General features: G+C 46.6%; 1 long non-coding RNA gene across 1 annotated transcript in view; it reads right to left on the reverse strand.

The window, feature by feature from the left end:
- LOC138521506 (uncharacterized) overlaps positions 1-19576 on the reverse strand; it is a 239762-nt gene extending 220186 nt beyond the window's left edge. Inside the window, exon 1 of the long non-coding RNA XR_011283064.1 lies at positions 19466-19576. This is a non-coding gene — a long non-coding RNA (uncharacterized lncRNA). The remainder of the gene's footprint in view (positions 1-19465) is intronic.
- Positions 19577-20281: the final 705 nt, after the last annotated feature.

Genomic DNA, 20281 nt, shown 5'->3' on the forward strand with positions numbered 1-20281 from the left:
TAAATTACAATTCGCGCATTTAAATACTGTTTTCGCGTGTGATGTCATCACGCTCGCGTTACTGCGTGCGTGGTGACGTCATCACGCACTCACGTACAACGTGGCGGCCAAGTAGCAGATATACAATTATCAGACAGAACGACACAGGGTGGGTTTTTGGAGTTTGCAAATGGACTTGCCCACAATTTCCTGTCAAGTTCTTGTACTCAAACAGAGCAGGTAGGAAACTGTCTGCTGCTGACCACATGCTGCAAATCTTCTGCATCGGTGAGAAAGATCCCGAAAGTGTAACGATGGGCTAAAGTTGTAACATGCCTTTCTTCGGTAAAACGGAAAATACGAACTGGAAAGAAACGTGTTTAACGTTACCATTATTGATTGTGCAATTTGTGAATAAACTGCAATCTGGAAAGTACATTTATTTTTAAAACTAGTGTACTTTTATACTGTTCCCAACACAAAGAGTGACACACATGGGGCCTTGACAAACACAGAAATACTATCATTTGAGTTGGGTTCAGATAGGATTTCGCAAGGCCATCAAAACCAGACTCTCTATGAATCAGCATGTATTTCCTGTATCTAATTCTGTATTTGTAACTAAGTAACCTGGTACGTACCTATTTCTGTATGTGTAACCGTACACCCTGCACTAAGACTACTTATGATGGGCGGCTTTCCTGTAACCCTGAATCAAGCCTTCTTAAGTTCCTCTTATAGCGCCTTGATGCATGCGGGTTGCAGTGGCTCTACACATCCAAATAAATAAATGTATCACTCCACAGCAAATCCTTTGGCTTTCACCTCCCCCTTCACCCTCAGGAATGTTAGTGTCCTCTGTGCTCTTGATTTGAGGCTATCATTGTTGGTGCCATTTGGCAAATCTGTACAAAAATCATGTGTGTTTTGTGTTCTATGATGCACATGTATGTTTAGTAACTATTGTATGTGCAGAGACACTTGAGGGCCAGGGGCCCATATTGAGTTTGGCTGCATGACCAACACTTGTGCCTGACTGCAGAGCACCACCTATTAAGAGTTTTTGCTAGTACATCCAAAACATCCAATGTTTGTGCCCTAGTGCACAACACTGTCGATTAGAGCCTTAGAGTAATGGACTAACTCAGATGGTTCAAAATCCTGTAAAAAATAAAGAATTGCTGATTCAAAACCCTATCATCGCATGTGCAAATGTGACACAAGGGTAGTGTGGCTACAGGTGCATTAGATGTGAGAGAATGCACATCACCACCTATTAACCATATATGGCACTGGACCGCTGTGGGCACATGTTGGTTGGTGCCAGATTCCATAATGCCACCTATTAAATGCCTACGGTACTGCAAACTGGTACATCCAATGGTGCATTTTAAAGCCTGTGATAGTGCACTCCTACATACCATGCACCAGTGCTAGCCTCCACAGTATGGTACAATGCATACATTGGTGGCATACCTTTGCACACGAGAAGGGCGTCTTCGTTGCTAAATGTCAGTGTTTAGTGATGCAAAATAAGGAGAATATATAGGTGTGCTTTCCTCATGCATTGATTGTGACTACTGGTTTACAAATCATATTTAGGTGTGCTCCCATTCTGCATTTGTTTTGTTCTGCTAGTTAAAATCATACTTACTCCCTGGTTCTCAGTTTTTTTCTGCCCCTTGCTCCCGTGTACCCCCTCTACCTTTAGCTTCCCACTGTTTCTTCCCATTCCCATTGTGTCTCCTTGTTTGCATGCGCCCTCGTGTCAACTCCCTCCCGCTTGCCTCAGCTGCTCAGCCTGGTTAAGTGTAACACAGTCTGTGCCCCCTCATAATGGCACTCTCTATCTCTACTACCTTCTCCAACTGTTTCTCTGTCTCCTATCCTTCACCGCTCACCAAGTCTGGCAGGAAGGAACTTAAGGAGGACACTTGGCTCCAACCCAGGCTTTCCTATCGTTGACACCTACGTCAGCGCTTCCGCCAGAGAGACTCTCACCGACATCCTCTTTGTCGTTCCTTCCCCCGACATATGGACTCTTCATATGGTTGCTCTGCTCTCTCCCTACTCTTCCTCACACAGCAATGGTGGAACCCGCTGGGAGGTCCGTCTTATCTCCTCCTCGACCTCCAGGGTCATCATAAATGCATATCAATATCGTACCATCTTGCCACAAAGGCCTCAACCCAACCTCCTTCTTTTTGATAGGCTCTTCCCTCGCCTTATCAACTTTCCACCTCCCTCCTCACTGGCTCCCTTGCCAACTGCAACTTAGGCCTCCCTGGCCCCCTTGCCAGCTAGACACACCTTGGCTTCCTTGCCTCCACCTGGTCACATGCCTTTATTATGGCTCATTTGACATCTTCTACTATCCTGCCTCCCTTGCCCACACACTCAGCACTGACATTCTTGTCAGCCTCTCCCACGCTGAAGCCCTTGCCACCCACTGTCGATTCATCTGTGGCTCCTTGCCCTCTGCCGCCCCTCCTTCACTGGTGCCCTTGCCATCCACTACTGTCCCAGCTCCCTTGCCTGCACTTCCTTCAGTCCCTCTGCCTTCTCCTGTCTCTATCTCTTTGGCACCCACGCTGCTTACGGGTGGGCCCTCTGTCCCCTAGAGCCCCCACGTAAGTCCTTTTAAAAATGGCAATCTGCTCCACGTTGAGAGGGGAGTGAGTGTGCACAGCTGAATTCAAAAGAGTATATTGTTTTTTATATCGAGCACATGTCTCTGCGTGGGGTGCAAACCCAGCACAAAGGTGCCTCCGTTTTGGGGCACAGGGACGAAATGAAAAAAAGGACCTCGGCTATTGAGCCAGCGTTGTGGACTGCACTACCAGTCGCCAATAATTGCTTTTTTTTTTACTCATAATGAGGTTAGTAGTATTTCATGGAATTGAAAAATCAAGCTCGGTTGTCCTAACTGTCAACAGGACATCTTGGCTCTACCATGACTTGTACGTTTTGCCACCTATGGCAAGTGACTCTACACATTGACACTCAGAATTATTTTTAGGCCAACCAGTAACTATCAGTCATATATTTAGATTACTGTTCATGAATTTGGATATTCATTGCAAAGGGTTGCCGTCTCCTTTGATCACATTTAATTATCACCTATAAGCATATTGTTGAATGCGACAAGACACCATTGATATATGAAAAAGGATGAGCAGCTACCCGTACGTACGGTCACATACCATATTAATACTCCTTTGATTATCCATACATTTTTTAGTTTGACTTTGTGTGTGTAAGGAGCTGGCCTACCCTACTGCAGCCTCATCCTCTATTGCACCCACCCAGGCCCTTTGTGGGGCCTGTGCTGTACACTTCACTGCCAAAACACAGGACCTCTCTCTCCTCTGCACCCACTCCTCATGCACCATCATCTCCTGGGCCTCCCTCGGCCATCCCACCATGCCCACTCCCCTCTCCTCCATCCCGCCTGTCAGGAGGCTTCTAGACAAGTCCGGTCTATGAAAGCCTCTTTAAAACAGGTGGACCCTTGCTCCTCCAAAACCATCAATGACAACATTGACTCTCTAGCTCCAGCCTTGCCAGACCTCTGCAACCTCTCCTTCACCTACTGGAGTTTTCCCCACTTCTCTCAAGCACTCTCTTGTGCACCCTCTGCCGACCCCTCTATTCTGGCAAACTATCACCCAATCTCCATCACTCCTTTCCTGGGCAAACTCCTGGAGAAGTTGGCTATCTCTCAGCTTACCCTCCATACTGAATGTGTTGGCTGTCTCCATGACCATCAGTCTGGCTTTAGAGCATCCAGAGGCATGGAAACTGATCTTCTGAACACCCATGAAGACCTGCTCTCAAACCTTGAATCTAACTCTCTCTCTGTCCTCATTTTCCTTGACCTATCCTCTGCTTTTGATACAGTAAACCACAGCATCATGATCTCCCATCTCCGTGATACCCTGGGCATCACAGATCAGGCCCTGTCGTGGCTTGCGTCCTTTCTCTCTGACAGTCCTTCCCAGGTGGAGATTGGGTCCTTTCTCTCCGCTATCACTCTCTTCACCTGTGGTGTCCTCGAGGGATCTAATCTATCCACCTGGTTTTTCAATGTCTATGTGGCCCCTTTGGCCCACAAGATCTCTGCCTTCACCTCCACCTTTCAGTGTTATGCGGATGACACACAGCTCTCTTTCAGGCTACCCTCAGCCTCTTCTTCCACCTCTCTCATTCCTGACTGTCTGTCCGCAATTCAGTCCTGGTGTGCTGCTAATGATCTCTGCCTCAATGCCAGCAAGACAGAGATTGTCCTCATGGGGGCGCCTGCTCCCATTTTCCCACTCTTACTCTGGTTTGCCTCCCTTGGGCCTGCGCCCCCACCCGCCAGTGAGGCAAAAAGTCTGGGGATCATCTTCCACTCTACTCTCTCCTTCTCTTCTCACATCTCAGACATGCCCAAATAGTCTCACTACCAGCTGCACTTCCTCAGAGGTATTCTACCTCTACTCACCTTCCCCAGAGGCTCACTGTGTCCAGAGCCCTGGTTCTCTCCAGGCTGGACTACTGTAACAGTTTCTTTCTCAGTCTTCCCACTTCTATTCTCTGACCTCTTCAACTTATCCAAAACAGAACCGGGAAACTTATCCTAGGCCTCAAACCCAGGGACCGCATGTCTCTGGTGCTTAAATCACTCCACGGACTCCCTGTGGCTACAAGGACCTCTTCATAGTCCACAAGGCTTTCTCGGTCACTGGACCCTACTATCTAAAAAACTCTTTTCCCAAATACTCTCCTTCTAGAGCACTCCGCTCGGCCTCCTCCAACTCTCTGTGGGTGAGTCATTTTTCCAAACAGAGATTCGGTGGTAGATCCTTATCCTCTGCAGGTTCCTCCCTCTGTAACAGCCTCCCTGCCTCTCTCTGTCCTGAGCCAGACCTCCTTAAGTTCCGGAAGCTCCACAAAACCTTCCTCTTCTCTTCCTCTTTCTCACTCCCTCTCCCCTGCTAACCTCCTTTCTCTTCTCTCCTGCTTCCCTCCTTCTTTCTCTTCCCCAACCTGCTCAGTTAGTTGACTGTTCGCCTGGTGCACCTCCAGAGCCTCACAGGTCCCAGGCTCCCCCGCCAATCCTGCACTTGCCGCCGGGCCTCTGCACTCTGCTTGGCATTAATGCAATATGCTCCATGAGAGGGGCAACTACTATGCACTTAACTCAGGCCCCTGCTGGACTGGTCGCACTTTGTCCCCTCCTCCTAAACTCGCACTTCCTGTTCTGCGTACTTGCATGACCTTGAATGTACTAGGTCTAGCAAGTCTGTCTGCCCGGTCCTCCCTCTGTCTCCCCTCCCTTGCTTGGTCTAGCCTGAAATACTCATGCGTAGGCGCATTGGATGACCAACCATCAAGCAATCTGAAATGTCGACAGGCCTAGTACTGTAGTTTATTGTTCTGTATGTTCCCCCACCCCTTGTCCCCTCACTCGTTATCAAGCACTTACACTAGTAGATATGCCTCTGGCCTAGTATGCTAGTTATTGTTGTTTGATCAATCGGAATCTTTAAGGCATAAGAATGAAGACTGTATTCCCTTTTTCCCTTCCCGCCTCCAACGCTGGAGCCCTTGCCACCCACTGTCGATTCATCTGTGCCTCCTTGCCCTATGCCGCCCCTCCTTCACTGGTGCCCTTGCCATCCACTACTGTCCCAGCTCCCTTGCCTGCACTTCCTTCAGTCCCTCTGCCTTCTCCTGTCTCTATCTCTTTGGCACCCACTGTCATGATGCCCGCTCCCGGGGAGCCGGTTCAAGCCCTGCGTCCCCGAAAGCGGACATCCAGTCCCCAAGGAAAGACCCAGCAACCCCATATAGGGGCCGTTTGGACAGTGTCCTGGCACCTATGGCGCCAGACTCATAAAAGACATCAGTCCTGGCGCCATAGGCGCCAGGCTCATTATGGGAGTGCTTGGGTGCACTTACCTGATGCAGACCATGGCCAGCCCCTCCATGGGAGTCAGGTGAGCGTTACAGAACGCAAAGCCTTCCTACAAATTCCCACCCAGGCGCTATGGAAAGTTCTGAGACTGATCAGTTGGCCCAATTACTAGGGGAATTACGGGCCGAAGTGCATGCCGCTCGTCAAGAGACTAATGCCCTCAGGAGGGAATTAATAATATCAAAGGAAAGAACTGATGACCTGGCCAGACAGCTTTTGCAAGGTCAAGCTGGGCAAACTCCTCTACCCGGTTCCGGAGGGAACCCCGCTCCTGTGGTTTCCAGTAACCCTGTGCTGATTAATCTACCCAGAAACATGCCGCTGGCCCCACCCGAACGCTTTGCTGGGGACCCCAAACGATTCGCCGTATTCATGAATCAGTGTCGTTTGCACTTCCTATGCAGACCTGGGGCCTTCCCTAATCAGACTAAGGTAGCCTTTGTATTGTCATATCTCAGCGGCTGAGCTGCCGATTGGTCAGTTCCAATGGTTACTCAAGATGACCCGATTCTCTGTGATTTTCAAGGGTTTCAAGCAAGCATGGAAAGGTTATTTGCTCGACACTCTCAGGGCAGGCTCTGGATTACGAACTTCTATCCCTGCGACAGGGCAATCAGGACCTCCTATCCTATATTGCAACCTTTAATAGACTAATTGTGGAAACGGGATGGCCAGAGGATAAAAGAGTCACGTTGTTTTATCGAAGCCTACGGGGAGAACCTAAAGATGTCTTGGCCTAAGTTGTAAATCCGCCCCAAGAATGCTCAGAGTATATAGACTTAGTGGTCCAATTGGATCACAGACTTCAAAACAGAAATTCAGATCGGTCCAGGTTTGAGACCCGGGTGTTGGTCAAAACCCATGCTAATCCCAAGGGAGTTGATGTCTCTGAGCCTATGCAAATTGGAGGGGTTAAAGGACCCTTAACTCAAAAGGAACGTGAAAGGAGGCGGCAGTTAAAATTATGTCTTTATTGTGGGAATTCTGGACACTTTCTACGAGATTGCCCGGCAAAACCGCCCCGAAAGGCAGTAGGAGCCGCTGATAAAAATCATAAAGACTCTGTTTCAGGAAACGACTCCACCCGACAAGCGTAGGGGTCCGCTTGCCGAGCTTGAAAACTAACTCTCAGACCTCGCATTTCATTGTGCCAATGGTTCTCGTAGATCCAGAACAGCCTAAGCGGTTGCATGCAATAAAGGCATACATCGATAGTGGGGCTATTGGAAACTATGTAGATTGTGAATTGGTCTCTAGGATTAACCTCCCTCTCCGTCCTAAAACTAGCAAAGATGTCATCACCACAGTCGATGGAACTGAAATTGCCTCTGGACCGGTAACACATTCCACTACTGAGGTGACTCTTATTGGTCCCGACGGCCATCGGGAGGGTGTTGTGTTTGATGAAATCAAGGCTCCACAGTTTCAGGTTATTCTTGGAATCCCTTGGTTAGAGACACATAATCCTCGAATTGATTGGCGAGCTAAGAGAATAACCTTCCCGGATTGTACACAAACCTGCTACCCAGAAAACCTGAAGATTAATCTAGCATCTGTAACCACTGCCTCCATGCAACTACCTCCGGAATACCAAGACTTTCAGGACGTCTTCCAAAAGGAACAGGCCAACACGTTACCTCCTCACAGATCGTACGATTGCCAAATCGATCTGGTGCCCGGTGCACAACCCCCTTGTAGCAGGATTTATGCCCTTACCGAACCTGAGAACCTGCATTTGAGAAAATATTTGGATCAATACCTAGCTAATGGTTTTATTCGCCCGTCAAAGTCCCCGGCATCCTCGGCTTTGTTCTTCATGCCCAAAAAAGAAGGTGACCTTAGAACTTGTATCGATTACCGCGCATTGAACCAGATAACGGTTAAAAACCGTTATCCTCTGCCTCTGATCCCTGAACTCCTTGACCAGGTGAAGGACGCTTGCATATACACCAAGTCAGATCTCCGGGGGGCTTATCATCTGGTACGAGTTAAAGAAGGTGACGAATGGAAAACTGCCTTCCGTACTAAATACGGATTATTCGAGTACCAGGTGATGCCTTTCGGATTGTGTAACGCGCCGGCTGCCTTCCAATACTTTATGAATGATGTCCTTCGGGAACTCATCGATGTTTGTGTTGTCGTATATATCGATGACATTCTGGTGTACTCCTCTTCGGAATCTGGTCACAGAAAACACATCAGGGCAGTACTTGAAAAACTGTGCCAACACAAACTATTTGCTAAATTGGAGAAATGTGTTTTCCATACCACAGAAGTCGAGTTTCTAGGTTTCATCCTGACACCCAAAGGAGTCCGAATGGACTCAAGAAAAGTGGATGCCATCCTCAAATGGCCATCACCTAGCTCTGTAAAAGGGGTTCAAAGTATGCTCGGCTTTGCCAATTTCTATCGCAGGTTTATCCCGGAATTTTCACGCGTGGTACAACCCATTACTGCACTCTTGAGGAAAAATAAACGTTTTGAATGGTCTGAAGAAGCTGAGCAGGCCTTTCAGGATTTAAAAGCTAAGTTTACCTCTGCACCTATATTGAAACACCCGCGTCCAGATCTCCCTTATGTAGGTCGAGACTGACGCATCCAGCCTAGCCATGGGAGCTGTCCTGTCCCAAAGAGATCCCGAAACCAACCAACTGCATCCCGTAGCATTTTGGTCCAGAAAATTCTCGGCACCCGAGGTTAATTATGCAATCACTGACAAAGAACTGTTAGCCATTAAGTCCGCTTTTAAAGCCTGGCGGCATTATCTGCTTGGCGCTCGACATACCATCACAGTGATCACTGATCACCGGAATTTACAGTATTTGAAAACCGCCAAGGCTCAGTCATCACGGCAGCTCCGATGGGCTTTGTTTTTCGCTGAATTTGATTTCGTGATTACCTATCGACCTGGCTGCGAGAATGGCAAAGCAGACGCCTTATCCCGAATTGGAATGGGAGAATCTGATACAAACTCAGAACCAGTACCAATAATTCCAGAACAGAGGATTCTAGGCATGACTTCGTTACAGACGCTTGAAGACATTCAAGCCAGAGTGAAACAACTCCTGGACCCTACAACCTTACAGGATTGGATACAAAAGGGATCAGACTTTACCATGGATAATGGTTTACCTTATTTCCAAGGACGCTTAGTCCTGCCACATAAGGAATTACACAAACTAGTTATTTCCGGTTATCATGATACATTAATAGAGGGACACCCCGGTATTGCCAAGACAGAGGAAAAGGTGAAACGACAATTTTGGTGGCCCTCTTGGCGAAAAGATGTTAAATCTTTTGTGATGTCCTGTGGTGTTTGCGCCCAAAATAAAAGTCAAAAGAAAAGACCAGCCGGTCTCCTTCAACCTCTAGACATACCGCCAGCACCCTGGCACACCCTATCAATGGATTTTATTACGGATCTGCCTCCTTGTTCAGGGTACAATACTATTCTGGTAATTGTGGATTTGTTTTCCAAAATGGCCCACTTTATTCCTTTGAAAGGTTTACCTTCAGCTTCTGTCCTAGCCAAAGAATTCCTCGAAAATATTGTTCGGCTACATGGATTCCCATCTATACTAATCTCTGACCGGGGAAGCCAATTCATTTCCCACTTCTGGCGCAAATGTTGTCAAATGGCGCAGATCGACATAAGATTATCGACCAGTCACCACCCTCAGACCGATGGTCAGACCGAGAGGACAAATCAGACCCTTGAGCAGTACTTACGGTGTATGTTACAGCAATCTGAAAGCAACTGGAAAGACATTCTTTGGATAGCCGAATATGCATATAATAATTCGGTACACTCTGGAACTGGCCACAGTCCTTTTTATACTTTGTTTGGGCATCACCCTCGAACCTCAAACCTTGACTCACCTCAGAACCTCGGAATGCCTGCAGTAGAACATCTGCATTCTACAATTACCCAAGCCTTCAAAGAGGCAACTACGCATTTACAACAAGCCAAGAGAAAATACAAGGTGAATGCTGATCTACATCGGAGTGAAGCACCTCAGTATCAGATTGGGGATCAAGTGTGGTTTGCTACCAGACATTTACCACTCAAAGGGCCTCGAACTTTTAACCCAAAATATCTGGGACCTTATTCTATTACGGCAATAATTAACCCAGTGGCTGTTAAACTTGATCTACCAGCTACTATGCGAATTCACCCTGTTTTCATGTGTCACTTCTGAAACCAGTGGTACCCGGAACCCGACTACTCAAACCTCCAGAACCTATTCTAATAGATGGAGAGCCCGAATTCGAAGTGAAGAACATTTTACACTCAAAAATGTTTAGGTCAAAACTGTTCTACCTAATTGATTGGAAGGGGTACGGACCTCAGGAGAGGTCGTGGGAACCCAGCGACCATGTGCATGCACCTCGATTAGTCAGGAAATTCCACCGACTCTTCCCAGACAAACCAAAACCCCCGGAGGGAACAACCTTGGGAGGGGCCTTGGGGGGGAGTGCTGTCATGATGCCTGCTCCCGGGGAGCCGGTTCAAGCCCTGCGTCCCCGAAAGCGGACATCCAGTCCCCAAGGAAAGACCCAGCAACCCCATATAGGGGCCCTTTGGACAGTGTCCTGGCGCCTATGGTGCCAGACTCATAAAAGACATCAGTCCTGGCGCCATAGGCGCCAGGCTCATTATGGGAGTGCTTGGGTGCAATTACCTGATGCAGACCATGCTGCAGGATCCCGGCCTCCTTGAGGCCTGAAAGGAACTACTTTACCTGTGGGACTAATTTACCATCCGGGCGTGGTCAGGGAAGGATACATACCTGATTGGAGGAAGGATACATACCTGGAACTTCTTCCAAGGCTATTTAAACCCCACCCGAACAGCCACACGTGCTTCGCGTTGTTCTGCATCTAGCAGCTGGACGCTCACCGTGTCTGCTCCTGCATCCTGACTTCTGTAACGCCTGCCAGCATCCTGGATCACCTGCAAAGGAAGAGAAGAAGAGAACAGAAGAAGGAAAAGTCCTTACCTGCTAAATCCGCATCCCGGAGACATCTCGCCGACAATCCTGAAAAGGAAGACTTTTATTTAAAAGCTCATCGCGTCGATCGCTGCAGCGCCGCATTCCACTCACCTTTACAGGGCGCCTCCATGTTCAGCAGCGATCATCCGGATTCGCAGTCACGCCCCAGCGCCTAGGGAGAAAAAGGCAAGAACAAAAGGTGAGAGAGAGAAGGGAATAAGGAAAGCTAAATCTCCATGTTAAGACTTACCTGTTGATTCATTCCCTCTTAATTTCGGGTCCGCGCCGCATCCTGGCATTTCTGGACCCCGGCCCCTAAGGGGAAAAAGAGACATCAGCGTTAATGAGCGAATGAAAAGAAATTACCAAAAAACGCTCATTAAAGACTTACCTGATTTCTACAAGAATTTCACCTCTCATCTCGGGTCGGTGCCTGTTCCCCGGCATTCCGTACCCCGGCCCCTATGGGGAAAAAGACACTAGCATTAGTACATTAATGCATGGACACAAGGGGAACCTCTTATCAAAAAACTTACCTGGAAGCCAAGCAAGTTTGGTTCTCACCAATCCGAAACTCCAGTGAAGTAACTGGATACCAACGCACCCCTGCATCAGAAGCAGGATGGAGAGCTCGTCCTTCCAGACCCTAAGGTGAGACGCTACGGGGAATCACAGAAGGGTTTCGAGGAGGGTGAGAGGGGAAAGTGGGAGGCCGATTGCATTACCCCGCAGACAGTTAATCCCCTATTTTCGCCTACAGAAGGATACTTCTGCGAGCCAGACAAGCCAGATTTGGGGGCCCGGTCCAGTCCGTCTTCCGAACCCTGCGCATCACCTTAGAAGGGGTCACAGCAGCGCGATCCAGGCCAGCGCCTCCGTGGGAGTCAGGTGAGCGTTACACCCACGCTGCTTACGGGTGGGCCCTCTGTCCCCTAGACCCCCCACGTAAGTCCTTTTAAAAATGGCAATCTGCTCCACGTTGAGAGGGGAGTGAGTGTGCACAGCTGAATTCAAAAGAGTATATTGTTTTTTATATCGAGCACATGTCTCTGCGTGGGGTGCAAACCCAGTACAAAGGTGCCTCCGTTTTGGGGCACAGGGACTAAATGAAAAAAAGGACCTTGGCTATTGAGCCAGCGTTGTGGACTGCACTACCAGTCGCCAATAATTGCTTTTTTTTCACTCATAATGAGGTTAGTAGTATTTCATGGAATTGAAAAATCAAGCTCGGTTGTCCTAACTGTCAACAGGACGTCTTGGCTCTACCATGACTTGTACGTTTTGCCACCTATGGCAAGTGACTCTACACATTGACACTCAGAATTATTTGTAGGCCAATCAGTAACTATCAGTCATATATTTAGATTACTGTTCATGAATTTGGATATTCATTGCAAAGGGTTGCGTCACCTTTGATCTCTTTTGATCACATTTAATTATCACCTATAAGCATATTGTTGAATGCGACAAGACACCATTGATAAATGAAAAAGGATGAGCAGCTACCCGTACGTACGGTAACATACCATATTAATACTCATTTGATTATCCATACATTTTTTTGTTTGACTTTGTGTGTGTAAGGAGATGGCCTACCCTACTGCAGCCTCATCCTCTATTGCACCCACCCAGGCCCTTTGTGGGGCCTGTGCTGTACACTTCACTGCCAAAACACAGGACCTCTCTCTCCTCTGCACCCACTCCTCATGCACCATCATCTCCTGGGCCTCCCTCGGCCATCCCACCATGCCCACTCCCCTCTCCTCCATCCCGCCTGTCAGGAGGCTTCTAGACAAGTCCGGTCTATGAAAGCCTCTTTAAAACAGGTGGACCCTTGCTCCTCCAAAACCATGAATGACAACATTGACTCTCTAGCTCCAGCCTTGCCAGACCTCTGCAACCTCTCCTTCACCTACTGGAGTTTTCCCCACTTCTCTCAAGCACTCTCTTGTGCACCCTCTGCCGACCCCTCTATTCTGGCTATCTCTCAGCTTACCCTCCATACTGAATGTGTTGGCTGTCTCCATGACCATCAGTCTGGCTTTAGAGCATCCAGAGGCATGGAAACTGGTCTTCTGAACACCCATGAAGACCTGCTCTCAAACCTTGACTCTAACTCTCTCTCTGTCCTCATTTTCCTTGACCTATCCTCTGCTTTTGATACAGTAAACCACAGCATCATGATCTCCCATCTCCGTGATACCCTGGGCATCACAGATCAGGCCCTGTCGTGGCTTGCGTCCTTTCTCTCTGACAGTCCTTCCCAGGTGGAGATTGGGTCCTTTCTCTCCGCTATCACTCTCTTCACCTGTGGTGCCCCGAGGGATCTAATCTATCCCCCTGGTTTTTCAATGTCTATGTGGCCCCTTTGGCCCACAAGATCTCTGCCTTCACCTCCACCTTTCAGTGTTATGCGGATGACACACAGCTCTCTTTCAGGCTACCCTCAGCCTCTTCTTCCACCTCTCTCATTCCTGACTGTCTGTCCACAATTCAGTCCTGGTGTGCTGCTAATGATCTCTGCCTCAATGCCAGCAAGACAGAGATTGTCCTCACGGGGGCGCCTGCTCCCACTTTCCCACTCTTACTCTGGTTTGCCTCCCTTGGGCCTGCGCCCCCACCCGCCAGTGAGGCAAAAAGTCTGGGGGTCATCTTCCACTCTACTCTCTCCTTCTCTTCTCACATCTCAGATGCCCAAATAGTCTCACTACCAGCTGCACCTCCTCAGATTTATTCTACCTCTACTCACCTTCCCCAGAGGCTCACTGTGTCCACAGCCCTGGTTCTCTCCAGGCTGGACTACTGTAACAGTTTCTTTCTCAGTCTTCCCACTTCTATTCTCTGACCTCTTCAACTTATCCAAAACAGAACCGGGCCCCAAACCCAGGGACCGCATGTCTCTGGTGCTTAAATCACTCCACGGACTCCCTGTGGCTACAAGGACCTCTTCATAGTCCACAAGGCTTTCTCGGTCACTGGCCCCTACTATCTACAACACTCTTTTCCCAAATACTCTCCTTCTAGAGCACTCAGCTCAGCCTCCTCCAACTCTCTGTGGGTGAGTCATTTTTCCAAACAGAGATTCGGTGGTAGATCCTTATCCTCTGCAGGTTCCTCCCTCTGTAACAGCCTCCCTGCCTCTCTCTGTCTTGAGCCAGACCTCCTTAAATTCCGGAAGCTCCACAAAACCTTCCTCTTCTCTTCCTCTTTCTCACTCCCTCTCCCCTGCTAACCTCCTTTCTCTTCTCTCCTGCTTCCCTCCTTCTTTCTCTTCCCCAACCTGCTCAGTTAGTTGACTGTTCTCCTGGTGCACCTTCAGAGCCTCACAGGTCCCAGGCTCCCCCGCCAATCCTGCATTTGCCGCCGGGCCTCTGCACTCTGCTTGGCATTAATGCAATATGCTCCATGAGAGGGGCAACTACTATGCACTTAACTCAGGCCCCTGCTGGACTGGTCGCACTTTGTCCCCTCCTCCTAAACTCGCACTTCCTGTTCTGCGTACTTGCATGACCTTGAATGTACTAGGTCTAGCAAGTCTGTCTGCCCGGTCCTCCCTCTGTCTCCCCTCCCTTGCTTGGTCTAGCCTGAAATACTCATGCGTAGGCGCATTGGATGACCAACCACCAAGCAATCTGAAATGTCGACAGGCCTAGTACTGTAGTTTATTGTTCTGTATGTTCCCCCACCCCTTGTCCCCTCACTCGTTGTCAAGCACTTACACTAGTGGATATGCCTCTGGCCTAGTATGCTAGTTATTGTTGTTTGATCAATCGGAATCTTTAAGGCCTAAGAATGAAGACTGTATTCCCTTTTTCCCTTCCCGCCTAGAAATGCTTTGAAGCATTTCACTTGTGTATAAGAGCTTTACAAATGAACAATTACAATATACAAATGCAGCACATACGAAGAACAACAGCAATGCACTTCACAGGGTAGACTAAAGTATTCCTTACAGGCAGCATGCTACAACACTAGCTCCAACTTACATGGTAGCCCTGGCTTCTACAAAACGGCTGATCCCATGCACTCATAAGTCGTTTTGTTCACTTTTAAACATAATTGCATGTGTCTCATCTGTATTGCAGGTCTCCTCTTTAACTTTATCTGCTGTTGTAGCTTGAGGTGCAAAGAGGAAATGTTGCATCATTTTTGTTGCCACAAAATATATTTGTCAATGTTTAACTATGCACTATGGAGTACCCTACTCCCTTTACAACACAAATAAGTACAATAAATATGATTCAAGGACCTAGGTTCAAAAAATTTCTATGCGCGCTGAAAAATTATCCAGAGGTCTCATTGAATAAATCTGTATCAAAAATATGTATTCAGCGTGATACAAACATTATATAATAAATGACAATTAATCATGTATGAATCATCACTAGTAACAACAATTAGAATGCAGTTAAAATAACATTTAAAATAATGTAGGTGACATTACTCATTTCTACACCACACAATTCATTCATTAATTCATTCAACACACGTCCTCATACAAACACACATATACAGTAATACTTTCACATACATTTTGGATGATATTCAAATGACAACAGGAAAAAAGTCCATAATGTTAAACAGTTGTCAAATATGTCGTCATAATTTGGACTGGATTTAATGATGGTTAAAGTATAGATAGATGATCACATCCCCAATTAGTTTCCGTTTCTGACTGGTTTCGACGTGTAGGATTATTTTGACCACGTCTTCATCAGGGAATCCAAATAGTATACTAAGATAGCTGGGACACTGCATTGAAACTGCAAAGTGTTTAAAATAGCAATCCAGCGCGCTCGGCGCTCGAGTCCCCTTCCTCCTTCTTCCCTCATTCCCCAGCACAATCCCGCCTCCCAACCCTCCCCCCGGCACCTGATTGGTCTCCTGGCCACATATCATGAACCCTTCCAGGGCAGCCCTCTGCCCGGCAGCCCCTGTGGCTAAGGGCAGCTCCGACATCGGCGGCTCCAAGATGTGTCTGCAGGTGTCCGCAGGGGACGCCAAGGAAGCCAGCCACTAACAGACACCAACAAAAACTGTGAGTGTGGCATGGGTGGGGAGTAGAGCAATTACTCTACTCTAGAAAACCTCTGCCACTCTATCTTACCTCCCAATAACATAGAGTGCCATAATATTAGCATGTCCACACTTAGATAGAATTGTAAATATTAGCAGGTCAACACTTAGATAGAATTGTGAACATTAGCCTGCGTCGCATCTAGATGAAATTGTGAATATTGGCATGTACACACTTAGAAATTGTTAATATTAGCATGTCCACACTTAGATGGAATTGTGAACATTAGACTGCGTTGCATCCAGATAGGATTTTGATTGAAGGATATCATGCCCGCGCCTAGATGAAACCTGAATGTTAGCATCTGCCACACTTAGAACTGTGAACACCAGCCTGCGCCGCATCTAGATAGGATTGTGAATGTTAGCATGCACACACATAGATAGAATTCTGAACATTGGCCTCCGCCGCATCTAGATGGGATTGTGAAGGCCAACAGGTGCCACACTTAGACAAAACTGTGAATGTTAGCATGCTAAAGGTCAGGTAACCCACTAACTAATATAACCTCAAACTCTGCATACTTATCACACTCAAAAACTCACACAACCATCTCTCGCACCACACGCCGCACGCACTTCACAGCACTGCAACAACACATAAGCCGAGCAACAGCACAGGCGGACTGACACAGATCCAATACCCGCACCAAAGCTCAGCACCCGGTGTATACCGAGTTGAAGCTGCCAACAGAACACCACTCCTCTCACTATCCTACTCCCTCTTCCTCTTACTAACCCATCCCACCTTATCGTTTACAGATCCGCCAGAGCGCCTGGGGACCAATTCCGTTGGTGACGGTGCGCGATACAAATACCTTTAACATTTAACATTTAACATTGATGCTAATGTGTGTACTCTGGCTTGTGAGATTCACAATTGATCTTTTTCTCTGTTCACGTGCATGAATGATTTCAAGCTGTATTTGTATTCTTGTAGGGTTTTATATTCAATTTTAGTAGCTTTGTTGTCTGTAATGCATATTTATTTATACTCTCTTGTAGTATACTATTTGGATTCCCTGTTTTAAATGTGATTTTACCTGCAATCTAACGGTTGTTACTATTGATGATTCATACATAATGAATTGCCATTTATAGTTTTTGTATCAAGCTAAATAAATATGGTTAATTCACATTTATAAAATTCAGTTCTCTGGATAATTTTTCAGCACACATTGTTGTGGTAATACCCTGGTGTGGGGTCACCTTGCTCTTTCAGCATACTTGAAAACATTTCGATGCCATGTAAAAAACTTAGTAAAGTAATGAAGCATAGATTTGTAGCCTTGTGTTTCATCTGCACTTACGTGACCCAAGGGCGCCTATTTCCAATGTGTAGCACTCAACTACATAAGCACCATTCTCTCAAATGCATCAATTAGCAAATCTCTACCTAATGTAGACAGTTCCACTCAAAGAACAAAAGTGAACAAATAACAATAGTGCAGACACAGCATGGAAACAAAATAAACCCCACAGCACATTCAGCAAACCTCTCACCAGCTTAAACAGCTCAACTGTCCCTTAAAGAAATGGACGCTGCTGTAACAGAAATTTTAGCAGGATTCACCAGTTAAGCATGACTGTGCAGCTGACTGACACAGAGACACTCTCTTGTATAGCGAGCAAAGTTTGTTCCAGGCAAACCTAAAATGTGAGGGTAAGAAATTATATAGAGATTGGACATATAATCCAAGAGTGAAGGCGGTTTTTGAGGGTGGAGGACATTTGCCTCTCACAAATCTTCATTGGACTTTTAAAAAGGTGAGCTGGTCCCACTTTGAACTTTTCTGCCAAATTGTGGAAGATCACTCATAATAGTAATAACTAGCATTCTTATATACATCACACCAGCGCTAAGAAGCCTATACTGGCTCCCAGTAAAACAAACATTGCCAATGCCAACAGTTTGGACAATTTTTCCAAATGCCTAATACTTCTACACTAGCCAAAATGATTGTGTTTGGCAATGTTTGTAACAAGATTCCAGAGAAGGACAAGGGGTGGGTTCATAAATTGAGTGCCTGAAGCAGACCAGGTTTTATTACACCAATTGTGGGTTTACAACTCCAAATTAAGCCATTAACTCTCACATGGCTCCTTTGAAAAAACACTGGCAGGCTCTTTGAGCACACAGTTTGATGGTAAAGCTAGGTTAAAGGGAGCTCAAAGACTTCCCACGAGGAGGTGTTTTGGGCAGGGAGGGGTAGGAACTGGGTGGGACTGGCCATAGGGATTAGCATGCCCAGTCAATGGGTGGGCAAATAAACAAACAACTAAACACTTTGTGGCATGTTTCCTTATCTGTACTCTAAACAACCCATATAGACTATGTGTGCCTCCTCATATGTCATTCCTCTTTATCTGCACTCCAATTCAATAGTTTCAATAGTTCACTGTATAGGTGTCGCAAGCAACACCTAATAGTGCAAACTAAAAATGTGCATAAGGCTTCTCCCCTACTGCAATGGCACAGACAGGGTACCAAGCTGTAGTGTGGAATGTGGCCCAGAGCAGTGCCAAAGGTTATTATTAATTCAAAACCTTCCACCCATTACATTTTTGGGCTGTAATACGGCAGAAGATCTGAAATATGGACTGCAAGACTCTGTGATTTTAAATCTGGAAGATTTAGTCATTCTGAAGGGGAAAGAATTGAACAAGTCACACAGTGAACATACAAGAATGATTAGAAAGAACGCACATGCTCAGCAAACAAAATGCATGTAATTATAAATCCTTCCTTGTGCCACTATTAGGCCAAATAAAGACACACTACAAACCTTCATCCAAAAAAGGTCACAATTGGCCATCAGTGATATTATATCATGACACTCAGCTCTCAAGTTCTGAGGAGAAGAGCTAAATCCACTAATGCATCTGTCATGCCGTGGCATCAGTGACGGAACAAGCTCCCACTTCGCTGATGTACTTTCCGAACAGGGTAACTGTCAGAATCATTTCCCTTTTGCGATACTCATACTCAGTCTTGTTCTGTGCTATTGATGCATTAAATGCTGCATTTCTTATAACGTGCATCATTTCATATACGTAGTAAATTACAACTTTCCTGTCACCTGGTATAGCATTGAACACAGCGATACGCTCTCACTAATGACAGCATACCAGATGTTTTTCAATACAACTCCCAAAAGCCCAGCCAGTATGATCAAAGTATATTGATGCAACTGTCCACTGTACATAGTTATAAATGAAGACTGGTGAATAAACCGGTCACTCACCCCACTGCCTAGCATCTTATCTGATGACACAACACCATCGTTTCTTGATTTAAAAAAAGAAAAGTAACAGTGAACCGGATTCAGAAATTTTGCGCACATTCTGCCTCAGAAGAAGGTTCTCTTGGATATTCGTAATGTCAGCTACACATGAATAGGTAATTCAGGGTAATTCAGGGCTTTCCAAAATGCATTATGTACGATAGCCTTACTTGGGAGGCCGGTGCCAGTGCCAAGCCAGATGAATGCCACCCTGTGTGGGCTTCACTGCAGTCACGCTTCTACTGTTGCAAACATTCAAACAAACAACAGCTGACCCCTTGGGATATTTCCCTGGTCTGGGATCCTCCAACCACAGTCCTAGCAGCTCCTCACTGCAGGGTGCCCTTTGACCCATGCCCTGCAGCAGCATTTCAGATATGGAGCGCAGGAATCATTAGAGGGTCAATCAATGAAATGAGGGAGTGGGTGGGGAAAGTCCAGCGAGACAGTGTGCGCAAAGGGTCACATCAAGGAGATGAATTGGGCACAAGGTTCTACCGAGAGAACCGGAGCGAGCTGGAAAGGAAAGGTGTGGGTCTGCTTGATGGCCCTTTTTAAACAAACAGCTAGCAAGAATCACATTTTCAGCTCACTCTGCATTTTTGTTGTCTCCCTGTTCACCTAGTTCGGCACACAGCAGTTGCAGCTTTTGCAAGGCTTATTTTGTTTGGGAAACAAGTCTGTAAAACAGATAACATAAGTATGAAATGGACATTTTAGGGTTCAGCTGAGTGGATAGAACGATGGAATGAAGCACCTATATCTTATACATTTATAGTTTGGTACTATTTTAAGATGTTCAGCTGAAAGAAACAGTTCCCGAATAGACAATCCTAAAAGCAACCACTGACCTAAATGGCCATGACTGATTCAAACATTTTAAGATTAACAGCTTTCTATCCATGTGTAAGTATGCAATGTTTTTCTGTCCCTCGTCCAGTTCATCCCACTGAAGAAATCACGGGATTTGCCTTTCTCATTATGCT

Source organism: Ambystoma mexicanum, chromosome 13 (genome assembly GCF_040938575.1).
Source record: "Ambystoma mexicanum isolate Mex_15411 chromosome 13, UKY_AmexF1_1, whole genome shotgun sequence".
Lineage (NCBI taxonomy): Eukaryota > Metazoa > Chordata > Amphibia > Caudata > Ambystomatidae > Ambystoma > Ambystoma mexicanum.